A 17,047-nucleotide genomic window follows, 5' to 3' on the forward strand; every position below is an offset into this window, starting at 1 on the left:
TATATCTATTATTTTGTCCTGTGTGTTTCCCGTGTGAATGCGTTTAAGTTCATCCCACACTGTTTTTGCACATGTCTCGTTAATGAACAGTCCAGCCTGGTCGGGGGATAAAGTAACGACTATGACAAAAAAAGCTTCGTCATTTTTCTTTTCCCAAACAATTCTAGCTTTTTCTTCTGTTGGTTCATCATTCAATATTGCGTCCTTGTACAATCCCTTACTTCGCAGCACTGCACTTACCTTTAGTGCCCAGACATGATAGTTGCCATTGTTCAGTAATTCTATCTTACTCACGTCTGCCATTCTGCTAACCACGAGGCTGCTACCACTGTAGTTCCTTTTCTAGGATCTTACAGATACAACGACGCATATATTAACAATAACAACTATTTATTACTGCCAAAACGGTAAGATACAAAATTGTACAAATTTCTATGACGTCTTCACCTCGAGACCGCCATTCTACCGGATACCCACAGACTATTCAATCCCGCGTAAAGTGAGCATAGTTGCCAGTCCGCAACAGTATCGAGTTCCTAACCACAAATAACATTTATTCTACATGGGCAAGCAACCCATTATGTTCAATCAATGCACTGAACTGGAGGGAGGGAGAGATCACTGTCTCAGTGCAAGGCATTGGAAAGAAAACAGAACATTTGCACACATACTAAATTTTGAGAAATGATCATTTTAAAAGTGTTTGGTTTAATTATACCACAGTTAACTTTTTTCTACTTTCACGACATTTCAATAAAATGTACTCAAATCTCCTTTGTAATGATTTATACATGGAAAAATGTATTGTAAAAGTTGATCGTCATAGGTGAAACTATGTGGTTTGCCCACATACGGAAGTGACTGATATCTAAAGTGCTCCCACGTTTCAAAATTATAAGCTTTGTTCGTTCAATGTTTTATCTAAATATTTCAGACCTTCTTGATTTTTTTTGTTTTTTGGATATATGTTCGTATTATTTCTGTTAAAAGTCTATTTCTACCATGATTTGAGAAAGATAACCTGAAAAACCCACTGTGACTGTACCACTTTAATTATTTTGAGTATTATAAACTTGGCTAAGCCTTTATTTTGCAAGTTTTCTCAAACTGTTGACAATTCTAGAACCTGAAAATTATTTAAAGCAATAATTTACAACATTTTCTGAAAAAAAAACACTCTTTCAAGATGCGTGAGGAAAACTGGGCTGGGTCCACCCTGCTACAACATGCTCCATCGAGATATCTTTCACCACAATGCAATGCAATGCAATGCAATGCATGGTGACATGGTTAAGATCAAGTATGTCACATGATCGACTTTCATGATTCTGTATGGTAAGTGCTCACTGACTAAAAGTGCATAGTGATCCAAATTCATTCTAGAAGTGATTGACTTATTTGGTAGAGCCGACTCACCATTTTTTTTTATTTTGGGAATGTGTTGAGTCGCCTTCTACAAGTAAAGAAAGTGGTATGTGTTCATATATTTAGATTTGTGTTTAGTGTTTTATAAATGAAACGTACCTGCTTTTCCCAGAGTGTGCCTCCTCATGCCAAAATTCTGGCAGCTCCGATGTATGTGAATGCATATAATATGCATATATGACCCCCAAAAATATATATTATATTACTATATCTGTAGTCTAGGCCTATATGCTTCCCAGACAAATTTCACTACATTTTCAAATCTTACACAAGTAACACATTAAACATTTTCATGCATTCAGGCTGTCATACTACTCAAGGATTTTTTTCCCCATTCATTCCATACAGACACCACGAAGTACTTCATAATTCTATGAAATCAATTCATTGAGTGTTTTTATCCAATCTCTTGTCTAGAACCTTACATTTGAAATGTCACACACATAATGCTAGGATGCCCCCCCCCCCCCTCAACCGAATTGTACATCAATTCCATTAAGGAAGGCATACACAAGAATGTTTGCATGTGACAGCTGAATTGTTTAAGTTGGTACTTGGGGAAAAACCAGTATGGGATACACAAAAAGATAACACAAGTAATGTCACTGTTTGGACTCGAAAATAAGTTATTTATGTTGAAAAAAACAACTTGAAAATTACCTTACGCACTTCGCATGGACAAGATATTCTCCGTCGACAACCGACAGTAAATATCGTAGAAGCGTGAGAATGAATGTAGAAGTAAATCAGAACCTTAGTAGAATGCATTTAGGGACTATTGTAATGCTAAGGGAACCAAACCTAACCTAACCACGATAGCATATATTGAACAAAATATTAAGTGATCGCTAAAACTCCGCAGTATGTGTTAACAGACATAAATCGAAATCGAACCATGTCAAAATTGCATTCGTAGCATGATGAAATCGCAATAAAACAAAAGGGCCTTTGCTTCTGTATCAAAAAAATAGCCACCAATCCGCAATATTAAACAGCAATTGTGAGCACAGTTACGTTGTTTTTCAATAAAATTTCTGTCAAAATACAGTAGGTCACTGCTTTATCATGTTCCAGTAGAATTTTCTCTCTCCAACCCAAACAATACAATGACGACGATTAAGAGGCCAGTATAGTAGAAGCAAAAGTACAAGAAGACCAATTAACATGCTGGAAATTGTAGCCCATTGCTACTCTTCATGTGAAAAGTTCACAAATTAAAAATAAAAAATAAAGAATAGACACAAATTATAGTATTGAAGTACCACGATGCAAAGAAAGCAAAATCAACGGAAATATATCTTTCTACGTTCCAAATTATACATCCTATCACAGTATACAAGTACATTAAACATAAAATTCATTTTAATGCAGTACCCTTGACCCTCTGTAGCCCCTGGAGAATGTGAAATATTTTGCATGGTTTATGAAGATTTTGTTGTTCATGAAAGTTTTCAGTTGATTTTAGCTCTCAGAAATGTGTTCTTGTGAAGTAAAGTACGTCTGTTACCTTAGCGTGTTACTTTACCGTGTAGCAGAACAGCCCGAAGGCTTTGCGCAAGTGAATAGCACCCAAAACGACTTTCCACAACAGCAGCTATAATTTTACGTAGTTAGGTTAGGATGTTATGTTTGGTACTGATAGTTATTTTCGACGTGTTCTCTTGCTATTTTCGTGTGCATACAAACAGTTTTTACGGCATAATTGAAGATGACGGGAGTGTTCCCCGATTTGTTTGAAATTTTGTATACTTTCTACAGGCCTCCTGAAGACGAATCTGACATTACAATTTCCCGGTCACGTCTGTAACTTGAAAATTTCACGTGTTAGGTTAGGTTACGTTTGGCAAACATACTTCAAATAACACACGGAATATCCAAATTTCAAACAGTGACCAGGGCATCAGAACCTCTGATACTTTATCCGGAAAACTTATTTGGTTAGTACATTCTCTAGTAAATAAATCGGAGAACACTCCCATCACCTTCAATTGCTCCATTTGGTAACACTTTACTATACCGGAGATCGATTCCTTCAAATTTACAGGAGAAAGTACTTACGCAAATCATTTTCTGTAGCGTTGTTGGTGTTCGGGAATGTAGTTTTGATCCATTTTAATGGGAATGCATCTGGTTTTCTACGAAAATCTATTTCCGACGTGCTATTGCTGCTGCTGCCATTTGCTTTCTGCACGAGAGCACAATACGCTCTCGTATTGTCTGTGTATGTTAAATTGAACGAAATGAGTGCTAATGGAACCTAACCTAACAGGTCTACCCTAACCTAGTAGGCATACCTCGTCCCCGTGATGGTTCGTGGGGTTATCATGAATTTTTGGGCTAACGTCAATGGTTTTTGGGGCTACCCGTGGATGGTTTGTGGGAAATAAGAAACAACAGTAAGTACTCGTTAATATAAGAAATAGACATTATTTTCGTTAGAAATTCATTATTTCACCTAATGAAATGTTCCGCAATGCAGAATGGTAAGTTAGCAATGTAAAAAATTGCGAAATAAATCATTGATAGGCGTCTCCGGTATAGTAAAGTAGTACCCTCCGTTTTTACCAACAAAAAGCGGCGAAAAAACTCTGAAATTGCAGGTTGTAACTTACGTGGGCCATTTTTTGGCACCAAATATCTCAGTTATTTGTGCATTCCTAAAGCTGGAACCACCTTTACATTACGTAAAACATTGAAATCTGTCGATTAAAAGAAAATTCGACGTAATTCTCGAGGGGGTACAGTGGGTAAACGGTCCCTTTAATGCTTGCAAATAATAAAATTTAGTTAGCTTTCCACTCTGTAATAACGTGAAACTTTACTCAAAATAAATTCGAATATATGCTCTACTATATGCATAAAACGAAAGACACATATTTGGTGTCAAACAAGAAAAACGCAACATAAACGTTTTCACCTGCACTAACTTGTTCAGAATATTGTACGTACTGTACAACTGATTGTACCTTGCACTAAGTTATTGTTACCGGCTTCGTGCGTCTGCTAAATTACAATATCCAACTTACCTTGAAAACAGCGCAATAATGATCGTTAAATCAGTCTTTTAGTTAGTCTCTTGCTTCAAAGATTAAAGTCTCTCAAAATAACACTTCTTTATAACTTTGAAAACAATTGTCTTAACTATAACGCCACTTTGTGTATATTATTTCCCTCCTCGCAGTTATCCTGACCTCTAGTGGTAACATTTTGAATTAATGAACTGACATGCAAAATCCGCAAAAAGAGCGTAAGATGAACAGTATATCCAAATTTGTTTGAATTTAGTTATTTTACGTTATTTTTCTCGACAATTCAATGGAACTTATTAAATAACGAAAACAATGTTTGATATTTATCATATTCTCAAGTCCGAACAGAGGCGGATCCAGAAATTACTGTTGGGAGGGGCGAATTTCAGAGTCAGTTACCTCACCGAACCTACAACGATATCTGGAAACAATTAGCAATTAGATCGTCCCAACATGGAAGAAAATAGAAATGAACTTAACTCAGCAAATGCTATGTTGACTTTGGCTGACGTAGCGGAAAACCAGAATGACTGGGCAGATAGAAATGATCGAGAAGAAGTTGACATGATGGATCACAAAAGCAAACGTGTTCCCAAAAGGCAAAGAGAGAAAAATAATGAAGTAGGCCAGGAAAAAGTAGTTAAATCACCCACATCTGCTATACCTAACTTTACTTATTCTAGGGATCATTCGGGTCCATATATTGTTTTATTGGAAGGAGTGGATAAGAATATTGTCAAACTTAATGGGGGAAGTTTGGGAAATTTCTTTCGTAAAAACGAAATCCCAGTCGATCTAGTAGAGCAATGTGGACGAAACCGTGTGAGACTCACATTTTCTAGTGCACAAGCAGCCAACACTTTCGTTAAAGACCGAACATTACACACACAACTGGCCGTACTGGCCCGCGTATTCCAATCGCTAGTTCAAAGAGAGGGTTTAATTTTTGGCGTGGCCCTAGACTTAACAGAAACAGATATTCTGGAAGGAATTGATGCTGGCCCCATACAGGCAATAAGTGCCAAACGACAACAAAATAAAATTTGGAATTCTGATGCGAATTTCACACTCAGAGATTCCACTGTAGTGTGTGTCACTTTTCGCGGAAACAGACTTCCAGAAAAGATTACGAAATCAATGACTTACAGCATCGTATTAGACCTGTCTTGCAGTGAAAATGCTGTTACAGACTGTTTCATGGTGCAAATCAGTGCAAATCGAAAGCAAATTGCCCACAATGTGGATCCCCAAAGCATGGGGAATCTTGCAACAAACCACCCCAATGCATAAATTGCAAAGAACAGCACAATGCTCTAGATAAGAATTGTCCAGCTAGGAGGGAAGCTAATGCCATACATACTTGTATGGCAATAGAAAATATTTCTTACTTTGAGGCTAGCCACAAAATACGGGGTACATATGTAGCACCTCTCACAAAGGCGGGCGTATTACGATCACGACACGATCCACATACATACCCAACCTTACCTACCCTGGCAGCAGGTACCTCTTTTGGGGGACCACCGGCCTCTACAAGAAGAAACACTTATACAAACAATAAAGCTAACTCTGCCCAGGACTGTACACCTCTGGTGTACACCTTCACATGGAAGAAGACGTAAGAAGAAAAACAATAAGAAAACGTCTGACACCTCGGACTCTTCTACCAGTGCCTCAGATGATGATATTTCCCATCCCTCGCCCCCAATAGGATCCCGAGCCTTTCCTCCGCCTCGTAACACAGGAGCTGGTGCACTTGGGAGAATCCCACCCAAGAGTACACCAGAAAGTATCACGATTCGTACGGACGAGAAGGTTCAAGGTCAACAAGGCCTAACAGAGACTCGTTCCGATAACATTTTACCCCCTATGCGGACACATGGTGCCAGAGACACATTATCTCCCGAACAGCGATTAATATATCGTTCTATGGGCATCTGTAGTTAATACGAACAGGAAAAAATAATTAGAAGAATACAAGAACTTACGTCCCACCTCTTGTCTATTATATCGGGTCGTTAATACGCCCCGATATCTTTCACATTTATCCCTATCACCTCCCCTCCCCTATCCTAAAAACATGTCCTTGCCTGTTACTCTACAATGGAACGTGCGCAGCCTATCGGCACGTAAATCAACGGGGAGTTGCTGTATATGTCCATGAAAAAATACCCCATTGCATAATTAACATTCCCTCCCAATAATAAAAAAATACCAAGGTGAAAAAGCTGCCGCCCGAATTAAATATGCTCATTATTTATTGACGCTTATATCTATGTACCTTCCACCACACCCTCTTTCTCAGAATATCCCACTCTCAGCTTTGAACGAACTTTTTACAATCATTCCGGGCCCATATTTGATAACAGGAGATTTTAATGCACATAATCACATATGGGGTAACTCTCGGACGGATAGGCTGGGAACCACAATAGAAAATTGGGTCACCTTATTATTCTGAATGATGGTTCCCCAACACATTATCATGATAACGGATCCAGCCCGACGACTATAGACCTCACTTTAGTATCACCACATATATTCAATAACATCAATTGGTTTAATGACATAGATTTAAGAGGGAGTGATCATACCCCAATTTTCCTATCTTTACCGGCTAATTTATCGACTACAAGCACAACTGTACCTCCGGTTCGTCGCTGGAAACGCGATTCCATAAACTGGGAAAATTTCCTCACTTCTTTCCTCCGTTTATATTATAGTGATGATTCGGCTTCAGTACGGACCATTACATATACCCAATTCTTGCAAATGCTAACAATCGCACTCGATGACAGCGGAACGAGACAAAAGTTTTACTCTTTTGACCGTTTTCCAAAACTCTATTGGTGGAACCAAACCTGTGCCGCAATCAAAAAAAGAAAGAAAATATTACCAAAATTATACGCCAGATATCCTATGCCGGATACCTGGCGAGAACTAAAGAACGCCCAGGCGATAGCGGAAAAACATATATCAAAGCTAAACGTCAGGCATGGAAATCATATTGTCAGTCCCTTGACCTTAAAGTGCCAATTAGTATAATTTGGCGGAAATTCAATTCTCTCCGACATCCCCATCTTTCCCATCCACGTCCAATTGATTCTTCCTGCGAATCATATTTTATGGATCTTCTCCCCCCCCCCCCCCCATTCGTTCCTATGCCTTCCCCCTTTCATGACCGTGAACATACCGAACTTACTGATGACTTCCCAGCTATTTCAGTTAGGGCCGGTTTTTCAATGTTCAGTTAAGGTTCATGTTAGCCCGTAACTGGAAGTTAGTGAAAATTTCGGTTTTTCAATGTACAATTAGATCGTAACTGGAACTCTGACGGCGATTATCTTTACTGGTACTTCTTCTTGCAGTTACCAGCCTAACTGGAAGTTACGAAGCAACATGGATGTCTCGTGCAGTTATCGAAGTTCCACACTCGCAACTTCACTGCCAGATTAAACAAGATATGATTCATAAAACTTTTAAATTCGTACAGAAAAATACTTATTTTGTTTGGCAGAGCTTACCAACGTCAATGCAAATATGGAAATTAAGCAGCGTAGTTGCTAGAATTCGCTTGGCAAGGTTGTGTTAGAGAATTTGTGACCACGATATCCGGTCTACCAGGCGGGACAATCTCCAAACAGTAATGTGGTGTAGTGGTTAGCGGCACCACCTTTCGGAGCATGTTGTGTTTTGTAATACGAGTTCGAGTCCTGGTCGCGGGTATTTTTTTCTTGTCAATTATTTATTACGTGTGTTGCCTTCAATTCACGCTTTATTGTTGAATGATCTTCTCGGATAAATATTAGAGTATATTTTAAAATTATTTTTACTCGTACCTTCATATTTTTAGAAGTTTAGAAAGCTTGCTTACTATTAACATGTTGTTTTTTCGCTCAACAAACATGCATAGAGAGGTACAAAGCATGCAGTCAAATGTACAATATTTACATGTTAATAATAATAATAGTGTTTATATCAACAAACAGGTATTATTAATGTCTCGACTTTCAAGTTCTTCACTCTTCTTCAACAAGAAAGTATCTGCGCTTGCGCCTCATAACATCATTTCCCCCACGTGTAATTGGCCTTTATTAGAAGAAAACCAAATTTGTAGTGCTGTCTTTCGTTAACTTATTTCGTAAGCATACAAAATGGATACGCAGCCATTGTTCCTATCGTTTCACATGCAATAACGTGCTTTCGAGCGCGGCGTGCTTGTAGTTCTATATTTAAACGCCAGGCTGTGTGCCAGTCGACGCGGTTTGAATCTATACTAATGGATGGCGCGCAGATCGATTTCCTGTAATTTCCGTGCTTCAGAATTGCCAACACACTGTTTCGGAGAAGGCACCATGGTTTAGTTAACTGGCAGTTACTTTCACATTGAAAAACCCGGTGCTGGTTAAGACTGGCTGTTATCTCCAACTGGCAGTTAGTTAACAGAGAGATTAACAGGACATTGAAAAACTGGCCCTTAAAGAACTAAAAAATATCCTTGATAAAATCAAATCCACGGCACCTGGCTACGATGGTATTACCTATGAAATTCTAAAGCACTTACTAATTCAAGGGTTGAAAATTCTTGCTGCGATTTATAATTATGTATATCGCAGAGGAAAAATACCACGTGGCTGGACCCAACATATTAAGATACCTATTTTAAAACCAAACAAACCAATCATGCAAGCCTCTTCATATCGACCTATTCGCGATTAAAATTAACCGATATGCCATCTGCCGGGATTTTCAGGATGTACTCTAGGGCCAGTTTTTCAATGTCCTGTTAATCTTTCTGTTAACTAACTGCCAGTTGGAGATAACAGCCAGTCTTAACCAGCACCGGGTTTTTCAAAGTGAAAGTAACTGCCAGTTAACTAAACCATGGTGCCTTCTCCGAAACAGTGTGTTGGCAATTCGGAAGCATGGAAGTAGTGGGTCTTGTGCTATAACCAGGACAAGAAAGGAAGAGCTCCTCTCAAGCAGATTTACCTACACTTAAACCTAGCTCAACATGCCCATATGAGCTTTTTGCTCTAGTGTGGAACCCCCTCTAATCTAAGATTTTTGTAAAAATGCCCTCGGGAATTTCTCAGAAAGGAAGAGCTCTCCCCCAGCAGATTTGTTTACACTTAAACCTAGCTCAACATGAGCATTGCTCTAGTGTGGAACCCCCTCTAATCCAAGAATTTTGCTCAGAAAGGAAGAGCCTCTTGCCCATACTTACAAAAGTTGTATTAGCCAGATTTTTGTCTATAAACTTGTCAACACCAGAAATTAAGCCAATACATACACACCCATATACACACGTATTTACTTCCAATTTAAGTTCAATTGGACCTCAGCCTCAATCCAATATTAAAACAATGTAATATGCAGAGAACCTCTAGAATTGCTCCGTAACTCTCTCATTTCTTACATCATAAACATATGATTTTTCTCCTATGAGAATAACACTACATATGGTGTCATCAGGTAAAGCCTCATGGAATTCACAGATAATTTTAATATTTGTTCTGTCATTCACAACAACCTGTTTTCTTTTTGAAGTGTTAATTACAAACATGGGTCTCTGTACCTTGAATTCATCTGGTGTGTAATACATGTCAGTATTGCCAATTGTAGAAAACAGTAAACAAAATTTGCTTGTTTTAGAGATATTCCAAAAATATATAAGCAACAACAACAGGGGCCATCTATGAGCAAATGTCTAAACTCGGTGAACACTTGGGAACAAGCCAACCTTTTTCAATACTACATCATTTTTAACTCTCTCTGTTAGTAATAGGGAATGGTAGTAAGTATTAGACAAAGTACTTTGGAGCCGAATATGCCTTTCTTAAGACGTCGTATATTACTAAAATATCTTTAATTCACATATTTCTCATACCGCCGTATCTTGTTCTATTAGGTCTCTTCAAGAAAATTGCCAATTAGTGAAAATTAATTGAGCACAACAGGTGCTAATAGGGCAAGCATACAATGATATGGGGATATGTGAATTGTTGGTTTCTTCGATTCAGATAAATGGATCGAATTGAAACTGGGATATTTTGCATTTTCTTATACAAAATCTATTACATCTAGCTTATTTGTTGTAATCCACTCTTATTTAGGGTCGGGCCTATACCCGTCACAGCTTGTTATACAAAAATCAATACATAACACTCAGTGCTGGGTCAGTGCCTTCTGGGACATGCATGTTCGTGCAGCCATTTGTGCTAGGTCAGTGCCTCTGAAGGCCGCTGATTTCTTCTCAAGACCCGGTTCTCAACCGGCCTGGGAATCAATATATTGATTTGTTCTTTTGTATTCAGCAATTCCATTAGTAGTTTTATTGCCAATTGGAGGAGCAGTTCCTCAAATTCCCGCATGGCGCTGTGAGCATCGGATTGCTGTGAGCATTGGATCAATATATTAGTACCTCGGATTCCCGAGGTGTGGGTGTGTAGGGGTGGAGGCAGCCTTGATGGATTAGTTCCTGCGAGCGCCATGCCCTGGCGCTGCGGTATGGATTGCATGTACACCTAGCAGAAAAATAGGAGGCACGCACAGGAGAAAATACTCCAGCCATGCAGAGTCACCCACAAGTGGGGGATAGAACCTGAACAGGCTCCACCAAAGTATAGGAGACTTGAAGCATATAATTTGGCGGAATAACCCAAGTAAGGTCATAGAGACAATATACACTAATACAATAAAAGCCAAATTTTTGGCAGGGGGGCCAAAGTGGTTCCTAAATACAAAATAATTAATATCTCAAGAACTAATTGACATAGAGCTATGCAGTTTTTTTGTCTGCACTGAACCCAACTGATCCAGTATAGAGATTAGATTTAAAACCCAGGAAATTTTATATAAATACCAAAGCGAGAAATATTAACACACACACACACACACACACACACACACACACACACACACATACAGCACAGTGTTGAACCCAACTGATCCAGTATAAAGTTTTGAATTGAAACCCGGGAAATTGTATATAATAAACAACGGCAAAAATGCCAAAACAAAAATATTGCAATCAGTGCAATAAAAATATATTTAGCTCTAATTGGGCTAGACACCAAAAGATTTGTAACCCAGACAAATGCAGAGCTCCCACAAAAATTTGCCCCAAATGCCATAGAAAATATAACATGCAATACTTCACATATATACATAAAAATACTTGTTCTGCACAGTCATCAATATTGCCCCCACAACCATCCACATCTGGTCTGAAGAGGAAGCATGAAGCACCTGTTAATGCCAGAGCAGCAAAGCAGCCACGCTATGAACCTATCCATAGCAGTTTTAATGCTCAACTTAGGGATTACCGGTTTGTATCAGAGCCAAGATGTGGCATTGAGAATTTCTTGAACAGTGTAAATCCTGATCTGCAGGCAATTCTAAATGCACAAAATGGCTCTTATAAACTGTCCCTCAAATTGTATACACAATATAAGAAGCCAAACGGCACAAAATTTACACAGCCCCACATGACAGAAACTGTACCGGTATATTCAAATGCAAATTCAGACACAATAATAAGCAGTTTGATAGATCAATTGAACATTAAACACTCTGAATTTGCTGGAAAAGAGTCTGGATGGAGCCTATGTGGCTCTCCACACAGGTTATATGTTAATATTTCTGAATTCAGCCCATTACAAGGTTCTACATATTTGCCATTACCTATCAATATTAAAAACAGAAGAGCCGTGGTTAATATAGAAAATAATGATAATAAATGCTTTTTGTGGTGTATATTAGCTGCTTTGTTTCCAGTTTCAAGGAATCCTCAGAGAATAAGTTATTATAAACAACATGAACATGATTTTGACGATGCAATGGAGGGTTTAGAATATCCAATAACTGTTCAGAATATTGATAAATTTGAAAAAAAGGCCCGGGATATCAATGGCAAACAATTATCTATTAATGTATATATTTGTTCCACTGGCAATTGCTCCATAGATCCTCTCAGAATCAGTGATGATGATTCTGCTGTTCCGATTAAGCTGCTCTTAATTGAAGGGGATGGCACATATCATTACACTCTGATACATAATCTTGAAGCTTTAGTCAGAACACAACTAGATAAATCCAATAGAATATTCAGAATATGCGGAAGATGTTTAACTGTACCTGATGGTAGAAAAACAGTGAATGGGGTTTGTAAAGTGAGTGCAGAAATTGCCAAAAACAAATTAATTGAGCATCTGAAATACTGTGGCAATCATAAACCTGTTCATATGGTGATGCCAATGCCAAGTGAGAATTGCAAATTTAAAAAGTTTGAGGCCTTGTTGGAACACCCAGCATATATTGTCTGTGATTTTGAATCAAACCTCAAATCTCTTGCATTTTGTAGCCCAGATCCTGAAGAATCTTCAGTTACACCATATCAGCTACATGAACCTTCCAGCTTTTGTTATGTGGTTGTACAGGATGGTGTTGTTACCAAAGAATATTCATACATGGGGCCAGATGCCATCAAAATATTTGCACATAAAATAGAAAATGAGTGCCGTGACATAGCATCTAATATTTTATTAAAATCAAAACCCATGTTGCCTTTAACAGAGGATCAGATTGAAGATTTCAACAATGCAGAAAAATGCCCGGTATGTGATTCTGAATTTTCAGATACAAATATCAAGGTGAAACACCATTCTCATACAGATGGTCGATATAAACAGGTCCTGTGTAATAGCTGTAATATTAAGATCAAGAGACCAAGATTTGTCCCCATATTTTGCCATGGAGCATCCAATTATGATTTCCATCATCTAATCAGGTACGAGGGGTTTGAGAAGCAGAATTTAAATATTTTAGCTGAAAATGATGAGAAATATATATCTATTAGCAAAATAATTAAAGTTAATGGATTTTCTATTCAAATAAGATTTCTTGATTCTTACAGATTTTTACCTGATAGCCTGGATACACTGGCCACTCAATTACCTGATGATCAATTCAAAATCACACGTGCAGTGTTTCCAAATCAGGACCCGAAATTAATTAGGCGGAAGGGTGTATATCCATATGATTATGTTACAGATTTTTCTAAATTTGATGAGTGCTCCCTGCCACCACAAGAAGAGTTTTACAGCAAAATCAGAGGATCTGGAATCACTGATAAGGATTATCACCATGCCCAATTGACGTGGAACAATTTAAAATGCAAGAGATTTGGTGATTATCACATGGCATATTTGAAACTTGATGTGACCATCTCAGCAGATATAATACAGACATTCAGAAAATCTTGTATGCAAAATTATGGACTGGACCCAGTGTATTTTTTCAGTGCCCCGGGCCTAGCATGGGCTGCAATGTTTTTAAACACTAAAAAGCAATTGGATCTTATCCAAGATCAAGATATGTATCTGTTTATGGAGCAAGGTATAAGAGGGGGGATGGTGCAATGTTCTCAGAGATATGCCAGAGCAAATAACAAATATATTCCTGGTCATGATCCAGCACGGCCATCAAATTATATAGTGTATGTGGATGCAAACAGCCTCTATGGTCATGCCATGATGCAAAAACTGCCATATGCAGGGCTTGAGTGGGTCGAAGATTTCAATATTGAGGATCTTGAGGACTTTGATGACAGTGACTATGGCCTCTTCTTAGAGGTTGATCAGACAATTCCAGATGATTTACATAACAAATTTTCTGATCTGCCCCCAATTCCCGAGGTTCAGTGCTCACCTGGCTCTAAACAAAAGAACAAAGAATATGATTCTCCATTTACACCAGGAGGCAAAATATATATGCTGTCCCCTGCACAATTTTATTACCAGTTTTTTGTTGGGGGCACATTGAGACCAATCAAGATCAAATATTGGCTTCAACCACAGGCACACCACTACCCCACCTTATCAATAACAAATGCTAACAACAAAGTGAAAATCACCAGTGTAGAATTGGAGGATTTTACAGACCCCAATACATTGGAAACAGCCTATACTGAAGATGATGGCACTCTGGAATTTAAAATACAGATAGGGGACAAATTATATTTAGAAAATCCTGCAGTATCAGCTGCTGAACACCCTATAGTTGCAATATTCTTGTTTACATATTATGTCTAGACAAATTATTGTTGATGAATTACACAGACAAGCCAGACATAATTATAAGAGACTCCCAGTAGTCACAAAGGGCATAGATGATTTATGGCAAAGCGACTTGATTGAAATGGCAAGTGGGCAGTTGAAAAACTTAGACAAAATCAACAAGGGCTACAAGTATCTACTCACTGTAATAGACACATTTTCAAAATTTGCCTGGGCTGTGCCACTCAAATCCAAGACTGGAAAATGTGTTACAGAAGCCCTCAGGACAATCATCAATCAGAGTGGAAGATCCCCGCGCTATTTGCAAACGGATAATGGCAAAGAATTTTATAATTCAGTGTTTCAACAATTTATTAAAAGCCAGGCAATAAAACATTATTCGAGTTACAGTGACCTTAAAGCCTCAATTGTAGAGAGATTCAACAGAACCTTAAAAAATCTTATGTATAAACAATTTACCCTCCAAGGTAATTATAAATGGATTAATATTCTTCCAGAACTTCTACATAAATATAACAACTCGGTCCATTCCACAATCAACATGAAACCCTCTGAAGTAATGAGCTCATCTGATGAGCAAAAATTGATCAGCACTGTATATTATCCTAGATACCGGCCAACAACAAGAAAGGCCAGATACAAGATTGGGGATCAAGTAAGAATAAGCAAATATAAGCACTTATTCAAGAGAGGCTTTACAAGAAACTGGAGTACTGAATTATTTACAGTGGTTCAAGTTAAACCCGGGACCCTTAACACATATATAATAAAGGATCACCGAGGAGAAATTCTCAAAGGCAGGTTCTATGAACAAGAGCTCAGCAAAACTAAACAGCCTGACACATATCTCATAGAAAAAATCATCCGCAGAAAAGGCAACAAGTTACTTGTCAAATGGCTGGGTCATCCGGAAAACAGCTGGATCGATGCAAACAAAATAATAATATGAGTACTTGGGATGTTATAAAAAGGCTCCCAGAACCTGAACAACAAAATAAGAGAAATGGCAAATTGCTACCTGATAATATTAGGTGTCTTATTGTTGGGCCATCTGCTTGTGGTAAAACTACACTAATGGTTGATAATTTTTTATTGGCACCCAACTGGTTAGACTGGAAAAACAGGCACTTGTATGTTTTTTCTAAGAGCTTGGAACAATTAAAATATCAGCAGCTGATGAAGGTTTATGATGGATTGGATATTGCCACTTTTGAACCAGATGTTAAGCCACTTGATGAGTGTCTCGATAATTCTGTTGTTGTGTTTGATGACATTATATTGGATAATCAAAACAAGGTTAGAAATTTTTTTACACAGGGCTGGCACAAAAACATTGATTGCTTCTACCTGGCACAGACTTTTTCAAAAATACCGAAGCAACTGATCCGAGACAACAGCAATTTTATATGTGTATTTCATCAGGATCATACCAACCTCAAACACATACATGATGAATATGTAGGTGGGGACTTGAGCTACAATGATTTTTCCAAGTTTTGCAGCAAGTGCTGGAACCAGGACAGTTATGGGTTTGTCACAATTGATATGACAAGAACACCTAATAGTGGCAAATATAGAAATAAAATTAACAATTTTCTAGACGTAGAGACGTATATAAATAAACATGAAAAGGCCAATCATTGATGATCTTAAGTTAAGAGATTATCTTGTAAAAAGATTTAAGGGATGGAAATCAGAGAACCGAGGAATTTATGAAAAACACAAACAAACAGAACAGCCTGTAATTGATGCTATTAATAATTTAGGTAAAAATATCAAAACTGTTACAGAGCAAAATCAAAATTTGCTCACAGAGCTTGTACCTGTAGCTGCTAGGAACATATTAGATTATCCATTCACCCCACTTTCCAGTATTCATACACCTAGTCCTCCTCGAAGAATTGAGGCTAGTCAGGATCCTATTGAATTGGGTCTTCTTGCTCAAAAATATTTAACAACACCTAAAGACAATAAAGATGAGGTGTTTGGTTTATATGCTGACACAGAGCTTGATGGCAGCATCATTCATAGAATTGGCAATTTCAGAGTAACATTTATGGGAGATGATATAATTGTATATTCAGAATCTCGTCTCGGAGAAAAAGGTGCTTTTGTTAAGTACTCCGGCACACCTGGATTATGGGAACTGATGACGAGGAAAAGGCCTGGCAGCTATACAGATCAAGATTATGAGGATTACAAAGAAATATTAATAAAATCAGATGCTCTATACCAGAACAATGATCCCACACAAAAAAGAGTCAAGTCTAGCAGTGGGGCAAAATACAACAATTTAATCAAGCCCATATGGTCACAGATCAAGACTGGCAGTGGAATCAAACAATACAACAACCTGCCTAAAGAATTTGTGTGGGTTGATGATGTCAGGAAACTTGTAGATAGGCTATTGGTAATAGCTGGGGAGGAAAATGCTGGGAACAACAATTTTTACAATGAAAAGGTTGGAATTATGGACATGATAAGCACAAAATTGTCTAATTTTATAGTGAATGA

At 38.0% G+C, this 17,047-nt stretch overlaps 1 protein-coding gene across 2 annotated transcripts in view; it reads right to left on the reverse strand.

Moving 5' to 3' along the window:
- The window catches only part of LOC145994646 (TOX high mobility group box family member 4-like), an 855,605-nt gene extending 851,007 nt beyond the window's left edge, over positions 1-4,598 (reverse strand). For both annotated transcript variants that reach the window (XM_083130798.1, XM_083130789.1), the window contains exon 1: positions 4,452-4,598. The gene's annotated coding sequence lies outside the window, so the exon portion shown is untranslated. The remainder of the gene's footprint in view (positions 1-4,451) is intronic.
- Between the last annotated feature and the right edge of the window lie 12,449 nt (positions 4,599-17,047).

This window comes from Lepisma saccharinum, chromosome 1, assembly GCF_977018435.1.
Source record: "Lepisma saccharinum chromosome 1, izLepSacc3.1, whole genome shotgun sequence".
In the NCBI taxonomy this organism is placed as follows: Eukaryota; Metazoa; Arthropoda; class Insecta; order Zygentoma; family Lepismatidae; genus Lepisma; species Lepisma saccharinum.